Consider the following 6,661-nt stretch of genomic DNA (forward strand, 5'->3'; position numbering starts at 1 on the left):
GAATGAAGAAGCAGGGCTGATTCAAATGAAAAAAAAATGGTTCAATAAAAGGTCCCATCCTGCCAGGTCAAACCTCATGCGTGCGCTGCGTGTTCATGCTAATCCCACATAAACAAAAGTGAAAGCAAGGAAGCCAAGTGTTCCAAATCTAAAGTAGGTTAAACACAGCTGGTGATCGGGATTAAGCTGATCACGTTCACATGTGACTTCACAGAGAAGGACAAAGGGCGAGCGAGGAAAGAGAGAGAGAGGGGAAGGATAAAAAGAAGCATGCAACGAGGAAATCACATTTCCAAAAGGATCAAGGTAGAGGAGAAAGACTAGCACATGACTGATGGCCTTTGATGAAACCAGATATGCTGCTGTAAGATCTGAACTTTTCTTCTGTGCCTCTGTATCGCTGCTGTCAGTAAAAAGAAAAAGCGTTCCCCTTGCAACACCACCAATGTTCATGTTTTTACTTGAACTGAAAGCTTACAAGGTGCTTGATAAGCTGGAGCAAGTTTCAAGAGCCTGAGGCCCACAGGATCCACTGAAACACTGTGAAACTATATCAGAAGTGCTCGTCAAACTGAGTCTGTTTTTCTGACTTTCCATAAAATGCCCTCTTTCTGCGTTACAAGGTTTGCTACTGCTACGAGTGACAAACAGGATTTAATATATGGAAACAACAGAGACTTCTTTTTGGTTGTGAGGAATTTAAAAAAAGGCACATTTCAGCACACACAGGTTAGCTCTACTCAGTTTACTGTGGAGACTCTGGCACCCAACTTCTCTTAAAGACAAACACTGGTGAAATCCAAGCCTTCCCACTTTGAAAAATGAGCTAAAGCCAAGGAGCATTTAACTGCATGAGCAGTAAAACAGGTATGGCTTCAACTTTTAATGCCTGTCCTGACAAGATTATTGTGGCTACAGAAAAAAACTGTATATCATTTAGTAACATTTATAGGTTTGATTTTAAATGTTATGACTGGTCATGAACTTTGACCCTTAGTGCACACAAAAAGAAAGTACTAATCTTTAGACTGAAAATCGGAAAGTTTCATCATTTTACATTTAAATTTGTGTATCCTCTATATTAAAAAATTAATTCAGTAAGTTCTTATTTTTTCCTGCTGGTACACTGTGATGTTGTCCAAAAAACAGGATTTTAATGTATAAACAAGGTAATATAAAACATAATGAACATTTATTGGCATTTATTCTTGGAGAGGTGCCTTTTATGATAGGTACCCTTAGAAAAAGGTTTATTAATAAAAAAAACTGTTAAAGTAATTCAAAGGCCAGACAGTCAGGTCACAACATATTGCATAAACAATGCTGTTCAAGTGCTTCTCAATAAGAGGACGTGAAAGTGAAATCAATGAACGGTTTGTTCGTAATAACAGTGTTGATCCCTTGACTTTTCATCAAACTTCTTATTTACTTTTTATACCTGAAAAACTAATGACACTCCAATCAGCCTCAGCTGTAGTTTGTGTTTAGTGTTTATTAACAAATGTTAGCTTGCTAACACGCTAACCCAGTGGTTGTCAATCGTTTCTGTCACGCCCCCCTTCAGAAGCCAAAAAAAAGTTCATGCCCCCCCCCACCCCAGCAAAAGTGGACTTCATTTTCATCTATCATTAACAGGTGACTGAAATAAAATGATTCAGGTTAGCAAAACAGCCTTGCTAGCATCAGAGCACTTTTGTTTGTTGGTCACCATATGAATCATATTCATGCAACTTTAAGTCTATTCAACATGCACAACCCTACCCACGAAAATTGTAAAATATACCCCTTCCCCCCAGTTTGACAACCACTGCACTAACCTAAGATGGTAATCATGGTAAGCATTATACTTGCTAAACAACAGCATGTTAGCATTGTCATTTTTAGCAGGTTAGCATGCTGAAGTAAGGCCAGTCAGGACAGCCTCAGAGAGCTGCTAGCATGGCTGCAAACTCTGTCTTGTATTTTTTGCTCCTGAAATTACCAAATTACTCTCCAGGTATGATGAAGTTTTATCCAGTCTAATCCGTTCATGAGTGGAAGTTGTAGTAGTCTGTCTATTTAACAAGAAGCCTGTAAGAATAAAGGAGAAACTATTTTCTGTTGTTTTGTGGATGAAATATGGAGCAGTGTGTCCATGTCTTTCACAAACTGCCTGGCAGAACAAAGGGGTAATGGAGAATTTGAGTGGGAATTGGTGTGTTTACTTAAAGCCTTCTCCTTCTAACACAGAGCTGCGAGGCAGACCTGCTGTCTCTACGCTATGCTTTCACACCGAATGCCAGACAAATAACGGGGGAAAATGGCCCTCGATGGTGCTGAGGTTGGATTACAGAGCGGCCCAAATGGTCCCAAGTTGGCACCTTGCAAAACATCTTCAAGAACACATTGTGCTAACCACAAAAAAACAAATCTGTAGTTTCACAGAAGCTGTTTTCTACATTTGTTTCAATGCTGTTTTGTATATACAAGAATGTACATTGGTAGAGGAGGAGAGAGGTAGATGAGTTGAATTAAAAACTTGCTGGTGCCAGGGTTTTCTTATTTTTTCTAGTTTCAGCTACCGTTCAGTAGTTAACCATCCAAGTTAGTGCAGGACTCTTTTCTTTCTTTGTGTCTGCATTGTTTCTGGTAACTCTTGTCTGTCTTCCGGGCTCTGGCCTGACGAGGCGGCCCTGGCCAGCCAGGACTCCCTCAGGAGTCACTGGATCCCTTGTCCGATCACAGGGCACCGTGGCCTCAACGGGGGTACATTACACTTAGTCAGCAGACCACAGGCAACAGGAAAACAGAATCTGCTGCTTCACGGCGTTCTTCCCAACCCTAAACCATCTCCCATGTCCTAATCAGGTTACACCTTCATCTATTACATCACAACAGGTCCTTTAGGTCTGGTTTGTTTTTTTCTGGGTTTGGGTGCAGATAAGTATTCGTAAACGTAACAGAATCCAAATGCCAAGTATGATTTTAAGGCATCAAAGTATAATGGGCAGTTATTCTGGACAAAAGCCTTAAGGTCATATCTTATTAGTAATGTGACCATAAAGCTTGAGGTCATATCAAAAACAAGGTGTTGTTGACATAACCTTAAAAAGGAGATAACCTACAAAACCTAGACCGACAATAAGCCAGGGTCTCTCTCTCTCTCTTTTAGAGAGTCTAGGTTTTATTTAGCGAAATACTTTTTTACATTAGGATATTCAGTATTGTGTGCAGTCATACTTCTACTCTAGTGCGATACATTTTGAGCCAAAACACATTTGCAAAGGCTTATGCTTATACTTAACTAATTTACACTCTGGCTTGAAAAATGTTCCAGGTAAGTGGAAATGTTCCTACTTATGCAAAAGTATCTGTACTCCTCCTCAGTCTCATATAAGATGGAAAACCATGCTGCAGATTCAGTTTCAAACACTTGCGCTCAGTCTCTCTGCATGGGGAACATGGTGAGCCATAGGTCTAACAGATACCATTCTGAAAACTGGGTCACATCACACACAATACATTACATAAACATTACAGGTGGACATTCGTACAAAGAAGGGGGCTGCATTCGGAGCCATTTTGGCTACTTACCACCATGCACAATACATTTTCAGCAGGGAATACAAAAAAAACCCATCCATGCAATAAACCCAGGCAGAAAAACAAAACAAAAAAATAAAACAAAAGACAGACAGAAATGCGTTACGAACCGAGTAAACAAGACACTGTCGAAAAAGCAAAGAGAAGAACAAAATGGCGGTCTGGGATTGAGGTGGAGAATTCATACCAAGCTCTGAACCCGGGGGGGGGGGGGGGGCTAATATGGTTTCAACTTCAATTGAACTGCTCTTACCTCCACCATAATGTGAAAGGCGTGCTTGTTGAAAAGGAACATAAGAAGCAAACAGAGAAATTATTTTCTGTCAGTTACTGGATGCAATAGAGGCAGATAGAAGGAAGGTAGGAGATGATGAGTCATCCTTCAACAACCCTTTGTTCCCCCCACATACTCCAGACCATGGCTGAAAAGCTATGGTTTGAGACACGCGAAGGGCCACAGGTATCTGTAATCCCACATCCCATCAAGGAAGGTGTTACTAAGCACGGCCCCAAAGGTGAGATGGCACATTATAGGAACTTAAATGATGCTCGTAAGCAGAACAACTGAAAACAGACCAAGATGAATGACAGATGCATGAAAGGATTCCTATGTATACTCAAAAGACAGAATTGTTGGGTTAAGAACAACAAGGGCTGGGTAATGTGTTTTGCTATTGTGGATACAATAGCAGAGTTTATGTACTAATATCAAAGCATACATTTTTTTATACCTTACTTCGAAAAATATAAAAATGGTTGCTAGAACCGAACATTTTAAGTCAACAAAATAATTTAAAATGGGAACCATCTACATTCAGACTGCAGGCCTTAATGTTCAATTCCGATTTTGTTCCCCAAATCTGATTTTTTTGTTTGACAGTTCACATAGAATATAGAAGAATAACACGACGTCACACGGAGCTGCAGGCTGCAGAAGTAAACAAAGAGCAACATAGCTCCAGTTAGCTCGCGGGAGACTCCCGTTTGTCATTGTCCTCTCACGGGTCACATTTCGCCCGAATTATGACAAGTGTTCACAACTTTCTGTTCTTTTCATTATGGTTTCTGGCGCTGGACAACGCATCTGCCCCACAACTCCCTCTCTCCCCCACTCTGTGTCCGCTCGGACAAATAGCATGCACGTAACTCAGAAGACAGCTCCGGTCCGGTGGATTTCACGTGTAAGAAAGGGAATTTGTGAGCAGATGATAGTGAGGTAGAGAAGGAAGAGAGCCACATGTTTAAATATGGCTTTTTGTGGAGCTTTTTCGTTCAGCGCGGCTCTGTCTACAGCAGAACAGCTGCTCTACAGTGACGTCTAAAGCTGCGCTCACACCGAAAGCGAATTTAATATTCGCTTCGCTTTACTCGCGCGAGTTTGACCACTGGACATTGAGTGTTCACACGCACGCGTTTTAAGCGAATAAACACAGCCCCGCGGTACTACAGCTATATGAACACAAAGTAAACCCTTGGCTGTGATTTAATTGCAATAAACGAGATCAAACTGAGCCGAAATAACTATTAAAGCTGCAAGCAGCGTTGGGCGGGCCCTCGCACTTGTAAGCGCGCGTCCGCGTGTGAGCCGGCCGAGTTGCACATTCTGGAGCTCTGCCGGTGCGGCTGTGAATTTGTTACGCGGTTATGACGCTGCAAGAAGGTGCTATATGTCACTTCCTGTGTCCCCTATGTGGAGCTACATAGCACTTGCCGCTATGAATATAAATCGGTATGGTGTGTAGATGTCTGCGGGGTGGGAGAGTTATCAAGCACGTAAAGTTTGTTTCAGATGTGAGCATGTACATGCAATAATGTATACCCAAACAATAAATAAATTCCTTTATATTTCCCTGCCTTGTTGTTATGTGTACATACAGAGGAAGAATGTGAGAACAGCACACATTTCATCGTTACTGGTTTCTGCTCCAGCCTGCCTAAAAGAAAAGCGTTTTTGGGATTAAATGGACTTTATTAGCTGCTGCAGTGCAGGATGAACTCAGAACAGACCATTTCTCACCTTATCATTCTAAACCATGCAACGAAGAAGAGAAATGCATAAAATCCTGGGACAAAATCTGTCCACAAATACTGTACAGCATGTAGTCTAATGAACAAGAACTTGTTATAGCTGACTGGGCAGTGAAATGTTTAATTTTTTTAATTCATGTGGTCATAGTTGTCCATAACTCAAATCAGAATATATGAAGAAATGTTTTATACCACCTCAAGAAGGTTCCTATCAGAAAGGTAGGAAGGTATTTCAAATGTACAACTGCAGTCCTGAAATCTAAGTAAAGTAATTTCCTGACATTTTTGTGTTACTTTACTTTTAATAGACGCATGTAACAGGTTTTATACTTCCTGTGAGTATATCCAATCAATCTTATTTTCATACTGATATCCGATGTGTATTTGAGAAATTGTGTTGTATGTCGTGCTCGCATCTCAGAGAAGACTCTGAATGCAACATGCGTCTTTGTAAAGAGAGAAACGGACAGAAAAAAGTCTTAACTCTGCCTGTCAGCTCGCTCTGCTCCGTTAAAACTGAATTTACCATACAGAATTGAATACGAGTGCACTCCAGATTTAGCTGCAGCCAGCTGACCGTGTGCTTTCCCTACGCAGTTCTGGTCCATGCATGCAGCAAACTGAAAGCACTGTCTGTCGGAGCGTCTACGTGAAAAGAGAAGGAAGACATTGCTGGTAGTATTGTCTTCAGAGTTGTTAAACACCTAGTGCACTGAAGGAAGCCATCTGACTGTGTGAGGGGCAAGATCGTTGAGTCTGCAGGCAGAGTAGGAGCTCTCCTGTCGACTGGTCCACCAATAGCAGAGTAAGAGGACCCCTTGAGACACAGCCCCTCCTCATTGCATAATGAGGCAGAAATGCATACAAAAAATTTAAAAAAGACAGGCAGAAATAAATACCATGGGTGAAATAAATAAGGTAAATAAATACAAAGGAAGAATAAAACAGACAAAAATATTAAAACACACACATAAATAAATATATTAAAAAAATTAGTAATAAATAAAGTTGAAGATTTATAAGGGAGAATAAATAAATAAGGTAATTATAA

The sequence above is a fragment of the Micropterus salmoides genome, unplaced genomic scaffold (assembly GCF_014851395.1).
Source record: "Micropterus salmoides isolate LMB-PRFRI ecotype aquatic unplaced genomic scaffold, ASM1485139v1 Ms_hic_scaffold_1, whole genome shotgun sequence".
Taxonomy (NCBI): Eukaryota; Metazoa; Chordata; class Actinopteri; order Centrarchiformes; family Centrarchidae; genus Micropterus; species Micropterus salmoides.